This window comes from Phalacrocorax carbo, chromosome 2, assembly GCF_963921805.1.
Source record: "Phalacrocorax carbo chromosome 2, bPhaCar2.1, whole genome shotgun sequence".
NCBI classification, from domain to species: Eukaryota; Metazoa; Chordata; class Aves; order Suliformes; family Phalacrocoracidae; genus Phalacrocorax; species Phalacrocorax carbo.
In genome coordinates, this window is record NC_087514.1 from 45,497,780 (window position 1) to 45,515,280 (window position 17,501).

At 37.0% G+C, this 17,501-nt stretch overlaps 1 protein-coding gene across 2 annotated transcripts in view; it reads right to left on the reverse strand.

Moving 5' to 3' along the window:
* The window catches only part of SNTG1 (syntrophin gamma 1), a 351,074-nt gene that overhangs the window by 187,506 nt on the left and 146,067 nt on the right, over nucleotides 1-17,501 (reverse strand). Inside the window, exons 2-3 of one of the 2 annotated variants that reach the window (XM_064442736.1) lie at nucleotides 12,410-12,508; nucleotides 11,664-11,769 (exon numbers count right to left, since the gene is read on the reverse strand). The exons of the other annotated variant lie outside the window; for it this stretch is intronic. The gene's annotated coding sequence lies outside the window, so the exon portion shown is untranslated. The remainder of the gene's footprint in view (nucleotides 1-11,663; nucleotides 11,770-12,409; nucleotides 12,509-17,501) is intronic. 2 annotated transcript variants of the gene reach the window in all.

Here is a 17,501-nt window from a genome sequence, read left to right on the forward strand (position 1 = left end):
CCTTTCTTTGCAAAGAAAGCACAATAAACCTGGTAATGCTTAGCAGGTAACTGTCCTTCACCTATTCATTGACAAATGATGCAGTAAGCTGGTTGTAGTTTAAACAACAGAACAGGTTTGAGAAATTGCTCTCATGCTTGTTAAGTCAGAAACAAAAAGAGGCTTTACTCCCCTTATACTCTGCACATTGTAATCCCCCAGGTAGAAACCTTTAGAGATACTGTTCTAAAATATGGAACAAAGCAACTTAGAAACACGTGCTACTTCAAGATTAAAATTCAGAGGGTCATTAAATTAGAACAATGACTAATACTCCTTCCTTTTTTCTCTACCACCTATCCTTTTACAGTTCATGAAACCATGTCAGGACTAGTCTGCTGAAGAATTAGAATTCCAGAGAGAAGATTTGAACTACTGAAATGTTAAACATGTCAGCATGTTAGAGATCCACAATTCTGCTCTACAGCAATAAGTAGTACAAGGTCTAACTGTCTCCTCCTGATCCTCAGGTGAAAAGAACAATTGATGTCAGTCACATTCAGCAGGCACCTACTTACTGTGTCTTATCCTGGCAATCCAGGCTGAAATTAAATACTGCAAGACCACTCAGAGACACTCAAACTGCCTCCTAAAGGTAGGTATGGTATACGAACTAAAAAAAAAATAAAATATATGTATAGCTCTTGTATATAAAAAGCATTTTGCAAAAGCCAGTAAGTAACACCACAGAGTTTTCTGAAGGATTCTCTTGATAATAAAGCCAATTATGGAACGAAAACTTAAGAGAAAAGGTCAATATATACAGTTCAACATGGAAATTAATGTATTATTGAAAACATTTTTGCAGTTTCTGCTGTGGGGTTCAGTGAATTAAGAGCTCTAATCTCAGTTAATACCCTATAGAAGAATATTTTCCTTTTTCTGCCTGCTATTCCTTCACTAAATAAATTCCAAATCAATAAATAGAAACTCCTACATGCACGTGACATTTAGCTTCAAAATCCAAATACTAAAAGTCATGAAAAACAGGTGCAGAACTATCTCAGGAAATAGTTGCACTACATAATGTTAGAATAAGCACCAAATTTTGATGCATATCCAAAACAGATAATGTAGATAATCTACCATTACTTTCAGTGTCCTAATGTTAACTCACAATTACCTAACCAAAAGGGAAAGGTCACCAGCTCTCAACTATCAGTTAAATAGCTCATTTAAGAATAACAATGATCTATTCACTTTCGTCTCTTGTAGATAAAAGGGAATCAGTAAAGAAAATTAAGCACAGTAGGATTTTGTTCAGGTTTAGTTCACCTTTTTAGTCATGAAAATCCATTGATTCAGCTGGGTTTTAATAGTAAACTTGGGGTGAGAACATGGCTGCAAACTGTGGGCTTGGTGGCTCTCATTTGGCTCTCCCCAGCACACAGATGACGCAGGATGCCTGGTGATCCAGTGCGTAACACCAAGTTGTGCAACACCCCAACAATCACCTCCTTTCCACACACCCAAAATCATATAAAGGATGTGCAAAGTAAGGGGGAGAAGAAGGCATTTAAAGAGGGAGGACAGAGGGCCACCCAAGGCAGAGGACATGAAGACCACTCACATGTCCTTTCCTCTTGGCTGCATTCCCCGCTTCCCACCTTACCTAAGCGGGTGCAGAGGGAGAAAGCACGAGCTGGAAAGGCTCAACAGATGGATCCATTTTGTTCTGGATACTAGGACCCAACCAGACCACATAACAATGTATGTTTGCACAGAGTTTTCTTACTGAACGCATTTTGCTTTATGGTGCCTGTAAGAAAGTGTAAACTGTTATCTACTCCTTCCTTACTCAATAAAAAATAAATAGAAAACCTCTTTTCCAGTCATATATAGGCATAACCCTAGCAACAGATATAGCATGCCAAAACATCATCTCAATCCATTCATTTCATTTAAAAGTGTTTCTTTTCAAACAGAGAAAAATAAAATTGGTCTCCCATGTGGTAAGCATAAATAAAGAAATGAAGTGTTAATCAACTTCATCTTCACAGATAATACAAATATTGTCACGACCCTGAGAGCACTGCCAGCCCTGCCTGTCCCCTCCCAGACACACATGGCTCCCTGCCCCTACCTTGCCCAGGTCCGAGCATCCTATTTCAGTCGCCCCAGGGCTCCCCCCACCCTGCCCAGGTCCCAGGACACCATTTCAGTCCCCCAGGGCATTCAGTCCCTGCCCCAGTGATACCACAGCAGGACCAGTCTTCAGCTTCCCACGTGGCCCTGCCCAGCCATGGGCCCTGTCAAGCTGGCCCAGCCTCAGCTCATCCCTGTCCCCAGGGAGGGGCCCAGTGTCCCAGGCTGGGGCTGCCCTGGTGCCACCCCAGGGGCCCGAGCCTGCTCCTGCCCCCCCAGGGAGCTGCTGGCCCTCATGGTGTCCTATCAGGACAAAAGGTGATTATATGTACATACATACGTAGTTGCAGCAAGATGGTAAAATTGCTGTATTTTTCCACAGCAGTTTTAGCTTATCTGAAGACTTTAGGTTGGTTAAAAATTGGATTAAGTCTCTGAAAGGATGTACTTTCTGGTTATTAAGGTAATAGGATATACCCTTTTGGAGCACTACAATGCAGATGCGCACATGGGATTTTGCCTGGGCTGAGTTACGTTCTCATCTACAGCAATAACAAAACTAAATCGAGCCTATCGGAATAACAGCACTACTTGCACCAAAAAAGAGCTGAAAGCTGAACCAACAGCACTTTGGGTTTTATTTTGTTCTTCACTGCAGCTCCTTGGAGTTTCAGCGTGAGAGAGGGATGCTGGGGCTGGCTCTGTGGTTGGTTAGGTGGCACATTTTTTTGCTAGTGTTTTTTGAGAGAATAGGACATGCATGTATCAAACTGTGGATGTAACTTTTGTATTCCTGTCTCTATTTGAGAATTTAACCTTCATTTCGCAGCATAAACTCAATTTCAAATCATCCATCAGCTTTGAGCTAAATAGTGACAGATATTGAAAAACTGACACGAGATACCGTCTGAGATTGGTCTAAGAGCATTAGCTCTACCTCTCTCTCAACCATTGGTCCACCATGAAAGGAGAATTGTCTCTTTACAAAGGAAAGTGTAAAAGATGGAGACAAAGATATTATCTGTGCTAAAAAGAGGGAGACCTTACATTTAAGGAATAAACCTGTATGAAGAAAGGAGTCATTCAGACCTACACATCAGACAGCCAAAGTGGAACAAGAAAGGAGAAAGAAGGAGCATCAGCTGTGCCTGAGACTCTTATTTGAAATACTTGTCACTTTTGTTACAGTATTGGGAGAGGCAGTGACTCTGAAAAGTCACTGCAGCCACAACAGTCAGAGCACTCAGCCACACTCCAGTGCACTGAGGTAAATGGAAAGTGATAGTGGATCCTTTGAGTGTATCAGGCTGTGGACTTTGGTTATGGAGGACCAGATGAACTGCCTGTTCAACTGGCTCTGCTACCAAACACTGTCCTCTGAAAGAGTGGTGGTGGACAACAGGTAGAAGTGCATTCACAGAAGCATGGGGATTGAAAAGAACATGTGAGTGCAGCCATTTACATCTAACAGAAAATGGGAGCAAAAGGAAGAAGAGTGTGCATCTTAATTTCACCATATGAAGATCTGTGACTCTCAAAATTCTTCACAAATATTAAGAAATCAATTTATGAGACATACATTCCAAGGTTACCTTGCCTCTGATAAGAGGTTGAGTGGACTAGGGTGTAAAATATACAATTAAAAGTTGCATTTAGCAATTATTTACTTCCTAAACTATGCTAAGGATCATACAGCTTGCTCCAAACCCATATTTTTAATAGTTCTCCGTTTTGTTGAGGGTATCATATATGCCATAAAATTTGAAGTATTGCTGCAGCTGGAGTTATGGCTACAGTTATGGAGGATTGCTCAGTGCCTTCAGTAATGTCATAATATAAATCCTACATAATAATTCCATTTCCCCTCCAAATGATCAATCAGATTAATTTACACAAGTACATCGCCCTTTTCCTCACATGCCACAGCAATTGTCACCCTGGAGTGAAACATAATCGCTCTTTAGACTCAGTGTTGTGCCACTGAATAGGGTAAGACTTTCTCATTGAAATGTGATGATTGTACAGCCAACTGTTGCACAAGTGACTGGATGGAAAAGCTGACTTCTATGACCGCTGTTAAAAAAAACTGCATCAGCAACATGAAGAAAAATGGTTTCACAAATGAAAACCTACATGTGAGATAACTACAATTTCACTGGGTAAGGGAAAATAATGACCGAGTACAGTAAAACCAAACCTCAGTGCTAATATTGTTTTATAATTGTAAGCTGTATATAGAAGGTTAGTATAAAATACAGCATTCAGTGTAGAGACATCTGTCTTTATAGCAATGTAGCTGAAAGCATGGCCTGTTTTAAAGTTTTATATCACAGTTCTATGATTCTATTATTCTATGACAATGTCTAACACATTTTCAAAGGACTGGGCAGGGATTTATTTTTATATATTCAAACTTTCATAAATAATAATATTTACACCAAATATGGAATGAATTAGATACATCTTATACACTGTAAGCTATTTAACGCTTTAAAAGAATATTATTTTGGTAATGACCACATTTCATCATTTTCTGCCCATTTTATGAAATCATATGAAGTTAAACAATGAAGAAAAAAGCTATAGCAAAGTATCAGATATCTAAGAGAAGACCCAGGTAACATACAAGTGGAAACTGCTAATTGTACTATATTTTATTTGTTCTCAAATTTGTCTTTTTATGAATTCTGCACAAATCTACTAGACACCAATAATATTTTACTATTGTTAGTTATCTCTTATTTCTTCAGAGTTTTGCAGATTAAATTTTGTGTCTGATGACCTCAGTGTAAATTTTGCCATTATCTTCAAAGACCCTAAGGACTTAATGTTTCTCCGCAGGTTGTCCTTGGTTAACAAGAAGGTGTTGAGTCTCACCATATTTTAACACACCTACTGGACTCTTTAAAGCTATAGTAACTGAGAGAACTGAGGAATCACCCCCAAGCCTCTGGTTCTGTAACAGATAGATTGGCATTTTACTCAGTTGTACAGTCATGATTCTGAAGTCCCACAGCTTCACTTACACCAAAAGTTGTGAGAACATGTTACAGGGACCGCTGTTGTGAGAAGAGTCTTCTGCATTTGCCCATCATTGGGAGACCAACATTCCACTAGCCCCACAGTCTACCATCATACAAAGTATATCACAGTAAATATAACTAATGTTTTCACTTATATAATTGACAGTAACGACACTTCTTCTCATAGTAATTGAATAGGCATCTGTTACAACCCGTCAAAAGAACCTTGCTCGCCAAAATGCTTAACCAGAAATAAGAAGCTCTGATTTTCAAAAGAAAATGTCATTCACTATGACTCATGTAATGATAAAATGTAAAAATATTACAACAAAAAGCTTAAAAATTACCAATTTTTTAGATTAAATACCCACACATTAAGATTATGAAATGAAGAAATAGCACAAATGAATAGATTACCTCATGTGAAGAAAAACCAATATTTTGCATTGTTATGGTCCCTAATGATGATTCAACTTCACTACAATGTTGGTTTTAGGTATTTATTATATCTTATATATGCTTCTTTTTGGAGACTGAATTATTTCTATTTATTTTTTAAGTTAATGGAACCTACTTCATTCCCATATTTACTACTAAACTAAACTCATTATCCCCATCTTTTAAAATAAATGTGAATTGAAAAAATGTTCAAGTCACCTTTATCAGCTGTGTTTTATTATCTGTGCTACAAAGTTCATCCTTGGATCAAAACAAGGGCAATCTCTTGTATATGTATGAAACTTTATTTATATGTTAATGTTAATGAAAATAACAAATCCTTTCTATCAGTCTTTCCATTTTCAGTTTTGGAGACCAAATAGTCATGTTAGTTCAAGCAAGCTTTGGATGAGCAAACAATGCTTTAGACTTTTAAAGTCAGTACAGAAAATATTACATGTGACAGATACTGTTATGACACCACCTGCCTAATGATTTGATGGAAAAATAGCCAATATTCTGGCTCTAGCCCCCTAAACAATCTCATGGTTGCACGCTTATTTACAGAAAGGTTCTTGTTATCTGGGACCACATTTTTCCAAATTGACAAGAAAGTTCCTCATTTTTTTTGAGAATTATCCTTTCTGAATGTGCCCTAAGGCTTTGTTTATTTTCCTATTTTTCAGTAAGAAAAGGATCCCTATCCAGGTGTGTTTTGTTTTTCTTTTTCAGGAGATTATTAGTGAAGGCATCACGAACCACAGTTCCCACTTACAAGTAAGATGGTTCACTTCCGTCTGATCTCTCCAGCGGGCACCTCCTTCTCCAAGTAATAAGGACAAGCTCTCTTGGTTGAGGCTTTAGAGTATTTTCTAAAATTCTTAGTATGAAAGCAATGTGTGACATCTCTTCGCATTGCAGTTCTACAACCACTTTTGATGGAGAAACCTTTTTCCAGGGCATAAATCTAAAATATTGTAAACATGAATATCAACTCTGGTTTATTATATTTATCTTTTGGCAGGTATAAAAATAGTTAAACAAGAGACAGGCAGTCCCAAAATGTAGGTGTTACCATTCACTGCATTCAAATGTTAGTAATATCAGCTAAATTCATTGAGGTTTTCATCATTGAATAAAGAAACAAACACAGTAGTCTTATTGTTTAATTTACTTATTACTCAGAATTTAACATCCTGCTAGACTTTTTTTTTTTGCAAATTTTTTCAAACCTGACTCACACTGTATGAAAGCAATTGACGAGCTGGGCAGCAGCTTTTGATAGGACTTAAGAAATACTAGCATTAAGCTAAATCAGTTTGTGCTTTCATACAATTCCCTGTCATTTTTAAAGCTCTGAATTAAAAATGAAAGTGTCCGCTTTTTTGTTTTGTTTTAGCTTTCTTACTTTTTAGTTTTTGAACACAACTGTCTGCCACTGCATACAATATGTATTATTGCCATTACCACTAAGCAGAGGATGTAATTCTGTAGTCTTTCTTAATACCATTCTAAAAAACAGAATATATCATATATTAGGTTATTGACTGTAATCAAAAAATTACACAGCAAAAGTACGAAGATAAGCAATCAAATTTTAAAAGGTGGAATTAGTCTTCAAATAAGTATAGAAAAGGTTCTATTACAGAACCACAGAATCCCAGGTTGGAAGGGACCTCAGGGATCATCTAGTCCAACCCTTCTAGGAAGAGCGCAGTCTAGACAAGATGGTCCAGCACCCTGTCCAGCCGAATCTTAAAAGTGTGTTGTGATAATATAACATGCTGAACTTAATAATATCTCTGCATCTTCTCTAATATACTATCAAGGCAATCCTTGCCTTGGGGAACTAGAACTCCCCACAGCACTGATCACATATTTGGTAGGCTGCTCCCTTTGCATGGTGTCCCACCAAAATCAGTGGGGTATCAAATAGGAACAGCAATCTGGCAATGCACAAGAAACTGCTAAATAAGTGCCTAAAAGACAGACATGGAAGACGAGATATTCTTCACAAACTGAAAGAGAACCTACTTGACAATTACTTTTTTTTCAGGAGTAAGCTTTCACAGGTTTGAGAAACCTGCTGAAAAAAAAATCCACAACTGAAAAAAACATTATCTGTATTACCTTGATTATATGTGCCTATTTTGGAATATATTTGACATATAAAAGCAATCTAGATTTCTCAATAAGCAGGAAATGAGAAGCAGAGTGGAAAGGTCAAAAGTTGATGACAGATTTCCTTTACCTTGCATCTTACCTTCAAAAGCATCTCACTGTTATTTTCCACTTACTAATTTGTAAGAATGTATGAAGAGTAAGCTTGGCCAGATTAGTTTTGAGAACAAAGGCAAATGTACTTTACAGAAAAACAGCTGTTCCCACTGTGCTGTACCGAACCATTGTGTTTTTTCATCTTTGATGTTGTAACCTTCAGGACTCTGCAGTATCTGATATATCGACGCTAATGTTAGCTACTATATACAGATCTTCTTTACTCCGGACACTGAAGTGTGATTCTAATGTTCCTCAACATCAGTTACTAGTAAAGTTTAATTTCAGAAGCAGAAGGCTCTGTCAGCAGCTGAAATAAGGCTTCCCTAACTTACATTGCCAATGGAGGATGGCTTGAGATAACTACAATAAAGAAGCATTTGTTCCATCCAGTCTGCTCAAGCACTACAAAAGCCTCATGTGGTCTACTGTTTATAGTTTTGGGTAAAATACATCAAAAAAACAAACATGAAGCAGATGGAGACAGTTCAGGACACAGCGATAAGAATGACCACACATCCAAAAAATATGGCCTATAAAGACAGACTGTGAGAATTTAAGTCCTTGTAGCCCATAACAGAGAAGACTGAAAGAAGGCAACACGTGCAGCCATGTACTTTTATATATACATACATAAATACATGTATGCATATATGCACATATAAAAAGAACAGAGTGAATGGAAACAAACTCCTGTCCATGTTTAATGTGCATAGGCCAAGAAGTAATGGCATTAATTCACAGTGAGAAAGATTGCGGTTACACGCTAAGAATTTTCCAGTAATAGAAACCCTTAGGCAGTTCACAGGAAACAACTGCCTAAGGAACCTGTGACCTTCTGTCACTAGAGGTGTTTTGTTCTGGTTTTTTTTTTTCCTAAGAACTAGTTAAATAATATTCCAGGAATGGTTCACGTACAGCTGATCTCACATTCTAGGGAAGGACTGGACAAGATGGGCTCTCAAAGTTCATTCCAACCCTCTTTTCTAAAATACTCCCATTTTTAAAAGCTAACTTTCAGGTAAATTAAATTTCAACTTATATGTTTTTTATCTGCAGCAACAAAAACCAAATCCAGCATTACATTCCCCCCAAATATGACTATGCAATACATTCATTACATGTCAAATATTAATGCATTCTATATACAAGTTGTGCATACAGATTGAACATTTTATTTTCATTTAAACCAGAACTGCATAAGAAAAGAAAAAATCAGTCATGTTCCCAAGTGTTGCTTTTATGCAGAAAATTAAAAAGAAAAATTAACTAGGGAGTTACAGAACATTTTGAAAAGCAATTTGAAAATATTTATACTCTGTTCATTAAAGCTGCCAAAACTGGGTACAGCACAGATACCAACTTCAAAACAGTTTCATTTGCTATAATCAAACCCAGGAATGTGTGAAAAGGACAAAACTAGGCTTTTCTTTAATTTCTATTCAAGAAATTTGCTGACATTTATTTAGTCTATTTATTACTACTGATGTTATGGACATTATTTGAAGTTGACACTGATGGTCTCTTTAAAAAAACATAAAATTGTCCATATTGAACATCAGACCTTCAGTATGTGCTTTGTATTTCTTTTTGGTGGGTATATGATGGCTTTGTTGACTTGTTCCATTTGTGTCCATTTTGTGTCCATCGTTCTGACAAAGAACAGGAAAGCACAGAACTGCCACGAATGACTGCTACGTACACTTTATAAATGGTGATGATTACATTTCTGTTGCTTCATTCATATCAACAAGGTGAGATACCTACAAAAAGCAAAGTCTTAAGTGCATTTGTAAGGTCCTGCTCCTCTTCTAGGAAATATTTTTAAAATTATTTTTGCAGTGATGTACCATTTTACTAAACTTCTGCCACTTGTCTTTTGCCTAAGTGGTATTCTAAAATGCACATTTAACAAAATCCTTACTCTCCATAAAATTGGCAGGTTTCCATCGAAAAGTCATGATTCAGATGTGCAAGGGTACTCAAGTACAAGCAGTTTGCTAGCTGCGAGATGTAAATGTTACCAGAAGGGTAAAATTCACCCTTGAAACAGGACTTCCATGGGGCATAGACCTTGTGCTGGCAGAATATATCAGGGCTGAACTCCAGCAGAGGTAATTCTTACTGTGGTTCAGAAAAAATTCCATTACTGGAGCTGTAGAAGTTTTGCTGGAAAACTGGCAATCATTCACTGGGAAAAAAAGCACTGAAGGGAAATTGTGTATTATATCAGAAAAAAAAAATTGCTTCATGAGACTTCCCAAATGTGCAAATTATTTGTTTCATCACCAGTGTTTCATTAGTGAGGATTACACAGCAGATTTTTGTTCTGATATATAGAAATCTTAATTCACATTCATGGTCATAAATTTCTCTAATTTACTGATTTAGACAGAAAGTTCCCATGGCCTGGAGAAGACAGAAGTGCTCAAAGGGAAAATAAATCAAACCCATAAAATTATGAATCTGGTATCTCTAATTATGATCTCCGCTGAAAACATTTAACCTTCAAAACCAGCATGCCTGGATTATTTCCAGCCATAATCTTTTCTTGGCAAATTGCATCTATAGAAAAGGATAATGAAAAATAACACATTTACTCCACTACAAAGTAATCCTTTTTTTTTTTTTTTTTTAAATGAATGGCAGAAGTCCAGTAAGGAAAAGTCTATAATCATTGGCCAAATGATTACAAGTACATTAAGTCTTATATTCTGAAGACAACATTTTAATTGGGAAAACTGGAGTACAGGAATCCATTGATGCTCTAAGCATCACTAACATTTTTTTGGATATGCATCGAGGTAGAGCTCCATAATATATTTGGCCTGTACGATGGATGGAGTGCTTCAAAGCTACAGAAGTCTACAAATATCTTGAATCTGATCTTTTCATGAAGCTATTCTCAAGATAAGAAAGAAAAACTTATGGCTGGCAATTAACAAGCCTGAAAAGACAAGACTCATGATGGAGAAGTTTACAGGACAATGCAGCATGATGTGTGTAGTTCCACCTGCACCTTTATTTATAAATTAGTTCCAGTCCTCATATGCCATGTCCAAAGTTTACTTCTTATGTCACTGAGAAAAATTTAAATCTTCTGTAACCAGGACCAAAATTTGATGCAATTTTTGCATGTTTCAGATTAAGATATTTTTCTACTTATTCTCCTATTCTCACAAAAAAAAAAAAAAAGCAATACAGTAAATGTCCATCTAAAAATATCTACAATTCTGATGATGATTGAGTTTGCTATCAGTTCCCACCTATTGGGGAAAAAGAAACAAAAGGTACAATTTCCTGTTTGTTTCCTATGGCAAAATAGACTGCAAAACAGAAATAAATTATTTTATTGAGAAGACAATTACTGGAGATGGTATATAGTTATCTAAGCAGTTTTAGTTGACTTGAATGCCTACAGTTGCCATCTTTCTTCAGACCAAACTATATGCAAATACATGGTGTAACAGCTGGATTACGTAAATTCCGCATTTCCTGCCAAGATAGTTTGTTCACATATGGTAAATTCAATGTCTCTGGGATATATTAAACACACCCAGCAGGTGAATGATCTGGAAGCCTCAACCTCAGCAGCATGTATATACACTACAGATACCTGTTCGTTCTGCGTGTCTGTAGATCCTTGAAATGTCCAAATTGCTTCCTTGAATGCTCTAACCGGAGACTGCAAACCTAGGAAGCATGCAGTGCAGCAATGGCTGCAATTTTCTGATACTCAGCAGTCCTCCTAATAATCCTACATAGTAGGTCTCAGGGTTGCGACAGGTCTGCAAAACTCACCCAGAGAAACTCTTTAGATATTGCAAGAAGGCTGTCTGAGGAATCTCTCAAGAATGGAAGCCGCATGAATATACAAAGTACTCAGCAGATTGCATCAGATGTGAATCTGTAGGAGACATACGATGAAAAGGTAAGAATATCCTTTCCTACTCACACAAGTACTTTAGACTGTTTATTTACACTGAGAAGCTGGTTCACTCGTAATACCTTTGAAAGTCTACCTTTTTAGTTATAACACCAGAAACTGCATTATATATACTACACCAGTGACAGCTGGTGTGCTATAGATATTTCTCAGGAATAAGCCATAAAAATATCTATCAACTGTCTCTCAGATACCAGCTGGCTTGGAGCAACCATTTCCTTTCATGCTTATCACAGGCTAACACTGGTCAGTTACACAAGACAGCAAAGCCATATAGAAAAGTAAAGGAATCTCATTACTGATCCATTTTGAGAAGTCTGGATATAAAATTGAAATCCTTATTTCTTACAGCTCACTGACAAACTTTTCAGTAACATAAATTTCCAAGGTTAGCCAGTCATGTACTTTGTTTTCAAAGTAAGAAAACACTTATTTTCTCTTTCTCTAGGAAGGTAAAATAAAACACTGGTGAATCTGTATCTCTAACACTGTTGTATTTTTATTTTTCTGTTTAAGATCTGGCTGTCCTACTGGTGCATGAAACAATAAAAGAGTTTATCCCTCCCTTGAGCATGGAAATTCTTTAAAATCTGTTGCTCACCTCTGACTGTGAAGGATGAAAACTGCTAGAACACAATGAAAGTAATAATGAGTGCTCTGAAGTTAAGCATGTCATGGTCACAGATGCAGGCTCTGCAAGCTAACAAAAAAAAAAAAAAAGAAATTAATCTAGAGAGTAGACTCCCGTTGAATTTCTCCGCTGTCATCAGCTGTTTATTGTCATGCTACATTATGAATAAATGAAAGATTTAAAAGGTTTCTGCATTTATTAAATTCCTAATTGGAATCACAGATATTGAGATCTGAGACTACTTCAAGTCATTTCACTGATAAGCAAGCTCATCATAACATCCTCAAAGAAGCTATTCAATAAATATGCATAAGCAGTTGCTGAAGCAGAAAGCTGTTTGTCGCCACTCCATAAGAGTAAAAAGTTTTGGGTAGTTTCTTTACCCATAAATGTATCTAAATCAATAGAGTCGGAAATAAGCTGTCTGATCTGAGGCTGTACTGGTGTGCAGAGACAGATGTAAGACAAGAAAGAATTAGGAAAGTGCTTTGAAGTGGGCATGTTTCACAAACTCAAGGAAATGGAAAAGTTAGGACTATTTTCAACATAGTGTGTATAAAAATCCATAGCATGTCCCTTTCCAGCATATGCAACAATACATAGTCAGGAAAACTGCACAGAAATTCTCTTGACAGAGAAGGAAATGGAGGTGTATGTTCCTGACTGAGAGCTTACAAAATACAACAGACAAAGTGATCCATTCAGACTCCACTGGATTTGTACTATAGCTGGGAGTCTGACCAACAATGTCCACTGTATCTTTCAAACAAGCACATAGCTCCCCTACATATAATCCATACTAATATCCAGTATTGTCAGTCCTCCTTGGACAAGATTTGGGAATTTACAGATATGAATACCCTTACAGTACAAAAACCATCAGTGAAATTTAAAGCTATACTTCGCATACCATTAATGAGTCATTATTTTGTGGTCAGGTGGCACTCTAAAATCTTGGAAGCAGTATCTGCTAATTGTCTCCCATCGGGGTGACTGCCAACTTATTTTGCTATTCTCTCACTCATACATGAATTTCATTCCCTAAACTCACCTATCTCACCCTACTATCTTCCTGTTTTAAGTATAACACAAAGAACCAAAATCAGTACTGAGAAAAGGAAATAAAGAAGAAAAGGAATCTGGTACTGTTTCATGATCACCCTTTTGAGCAGCTGCCTGGATCTGAGATTCCATGTTCAGAGGTTTGACGGTGAACAGAAGTTTTGCAGGCAAGGCAGGCTAAATGGTAAGCATAACATCAGGGGATGAGGCAAATTCATACCAATGAGTTAGAGAACAAAATGCTGTAGGTAAAAGAAATGGCAAATTTCAAGTTTCTAGATCTAGATAGCAACATACAGGCAAACTGGTATGATTTGTTAGTTGAAAAAACATACTCCCCTACAAGGAATCATCTTATCTTCTATGTAATTTTCATGCTGTCAAATCTAAGCTTATGATTTTATTGCCCTTAAAGCTGAAAATATCCTCAGAGAAAACATTAGTCTGAAAGCAAACGGAATTTTAATATTAATCTGCTTTACTGAATATAGCTCCTCCATTCAAATGACTCTTGGTTGTTTCAGAGCAATTCTGTTGTTGACTCTCAGGAAGAATGACAGGGAGCTTGATACAGACAGGTCTGAATCCCACTACTTGTATGACCGTAAAAACCTTGGGGACACAACCCAATCTACCTTAATCCTGCCAGTCTTCACCTCCTATATACTTAACAGACCTTAATTCTGGAAGAGTAACTCCAAATAAAGTAGACTAGATAATTTTCTGTACATCTCAGGGATACCCGCTATTTTCCCCATTACCTCCATGCAATGGAAAGCTTTGACTCACCCTTTCTAACTGGGAATTTCCATATATTTAAAAAAAGAAAAAGATCACAGCATATATAAGAAAATAAAGATGAATCCTCTCTTCCTGGCAGGCTGAATAGTAGAGATACTTCAATTCTGCAGCTGAAATAATAATAGTAGTAGTAATAATAATAATTATTATTATTATTACATGTACAGAAGCTGCTTCTGACTTTGCAGACAAACCTTTTCTTTTTTTCATAGCAGTAGCTAAAGGGAAGGAGCCTATAAAGATTTGATGAAGAATCTTGTAGGTTGGCATTCAAAGGTATACAAAAAAGATCCACAGTGATCCGTATCCAGAAACATGCTAGTGTGCCAGAGGAAAGGACTGCTTTGGTCACGCAAGTATTACTGCTTCTTTCTTTGATCTTGTTTGCAGATAAAAGGGGAAGAGGGGAATCTATGAGCAGTTCCAAATCTTACATAACAGGACATCCCAAATGAAGTAAATCACCTTTAAGAGGTGACTAATTAAGTGCAAGCTACAAGCCCAGAAAATGGGGACTGCTGCTTTCGCATGCCAGGAACGATGCACCTTTTGAAAACAGACGTTTGGATAATGAAATTTGCCAGGTCATGAGCACTGCACAATGTCATCATTAGATGAGACACAGACCACCTTCTTTTTCTTTTGTTCTCTGAAATCATCGGAGTTCAACCACAAAAACAAAGTCAAGTGAACTCTCAAAGGACAAAAGCACAGAAAATTGCTCACAAAGAGAATGGTTGCACTATACTGCTGCTTCCCAACATGAACGAATGGAGGGGGAGTAGAAGAATGGCAGTGTTTCTGAGGCATGCTGAAAAGAAACCATTTATTGTCTTCTTGTTAGTGTAATCTGGATAAAACGAATAGCCCATCTATTTCCTGTAAAGTGGAGATGGAGTAAGAAATAGTCTTAAAGAGGGACTGAGGTGCTGACAGTGAAGCTTCATTAATCTCTAAAGAACTAAGCATGTCTAAGTAAATTGTAGATAAATATCGTGCCATAGTGGAACAAATAACTGAATTGTTTACCTGGTCCAGCAGGTGCCAAGCGCTGCTTTTCCCTCTGTTGTCTCTCTCTTGGCAGCTCTTGGTTATATCATTTAGGTACTGGGGAGACATCTCTAACATTTACAGATAGATCCGTTTCAGCGTGGACCTAGGGACCATGGATTTTGATAGTGGTGCAAACGTTTCCTGTATTGACACACTTTATAAGGTTCTTTTTTGAATTTTAATCTCAGGAGCAATATGTTAGGGAGATGAAAAGCATGAGTGTGCTTTTGTAGAGACAGGTAAAGACAAATACCAGGCCAAACCATCAGCTCTTGATGAGCAAAACCAAAAGTCTCCGTGTCTTAGGGTATGTCTGTTTGAGAGGTTGTATCTGAAATTTGGCCGGACAGGACAGCAGTGCATCTGTGATCTGAGGCAGTCAGACACAGCCCTGCTACAGACAGGACGGCCTGTAGCTGTGCTTTGCAGGACAACATCACAAGGAGAGCTGCACAGTTTCCAGTCCAAAGATGTCTGGTGCCAATCACCTTGCCAGTGTTACACTGGGACTTCTTGCAGAAGATCACATGAACATGCTCTCACCCATGTGAGAGCTCTCACCCAGTTTTCTGTTACAGTTACCAGTTATCTGATTATTTATTTTTATTCCACTAATAAGGAAAAAAAGGTCACTGAGTTTAGGAATGGATATAGGCTCAGAAGGGCCACTTCCAGTTTCTTATTCAATGCAAACTTATCTTGTGCTTTAAATGAAAATATTTAGATCTAGGTTTATAACGAGATATCCAAAATACATCTTCAGCTAACTCCAAACTCTGCCAACAGGACGTAGAAAATGCCCAACCTTCTGTCCAGGCAGTTCTTTCAGTGGCTAAATGCTCAAGTTCTGCACTCAGGTAGCCCTATTTTAACCAGGATGAACAAGTAGTCTCCGAGCTCATAGCCACAACCCTTTCAAATCCAGCAACCAGGATTGCTTACAAGACCCAGTCAGTTAGTTCTCAGATGACAGACACCTGTGCAGACTCCATAAGTCAGAGTAATACTACCTACACAGACAGGTATTTTTTATGACTGCAAAATCTACCTTGCATTGTGAGAATCTCTTTTTCTTTTATTCATAAAAAGCAGACTTTATTACAGAAAGCTATTGTCATTTCCAAACTGTAACCTATTCCCTTGGTAGAAAAAATGAATATATTTATTCCAAATTCAGGAGATTTCAAGCTAAGCTTGCAAGGTGCATTTAAACTTGGCTTATAGGGAAAGAATACAGTTTTAGAATAGATACAATGGATCACAGCTAAGCCTCAATAGGTATGTCTGTTCTACACAGAGCTTGTAGCAGGACTTTAAAATGGCTGTGGACATTTGAAAATGGTAAAAGAAACACATTAGATGTCAGTACCAAGAGTGATAAGGGATTAAAAAAAACCAGCTACCCTAAGAAAATATTTTCTTATGTAATCAGTTGAAGGACAATGGACGTTTTTGAGAACAAGAATAATTTATAAGGTAAAAAATACCAGTATGTGAAACTAAAGGTAGTTTTTAAGTATCATGACAGCTGCATGCCAACATGGCATGTGGGGCACAGGTAATTTAGAAAGATCAGAAAGAACAAAGCATGAAAAAAAAACCTTACTATTATCTTGAAAAAGAGAGAGAGAAAGTAATTCTGATAAGAGAATGTGAAAGTAATACAAATAATAGAGAATTATAATAGCTTGATAATCAAGAAAAAATCTAATAGGAAGATAATATGGAAGATCCAAATAATTAGTACATAATTAACACAATATGGATTATAATTAATATAATATGGATTATGAAAGAATTAATTTTAACTTGGAATATATTTAGATGCATTAAATATAAACCATAACAGGGTATCAAATGAAGTAATAGAAAAATGTAGTACAAGAAATTCTAAGTAATGTAACATACTAATAAAAAGGCAAAACCAAAATGATCTTGAGAATGAAAAAGTCTGTTACTGGAAGCTGAGATGAAGAGCTGTAAAATCAGTCACCCGGATCTACTCGGACATAAGAGAATATTTAAAGAAAATAAAACAAAGTTGGAAAACAAAACATGCTAAACTACAGCCCATATGAATTTAGGAAACACGCACAAAATAATGATTCCGTGATTCTGAAGAAAACCAGAAATGTATGAATGAATT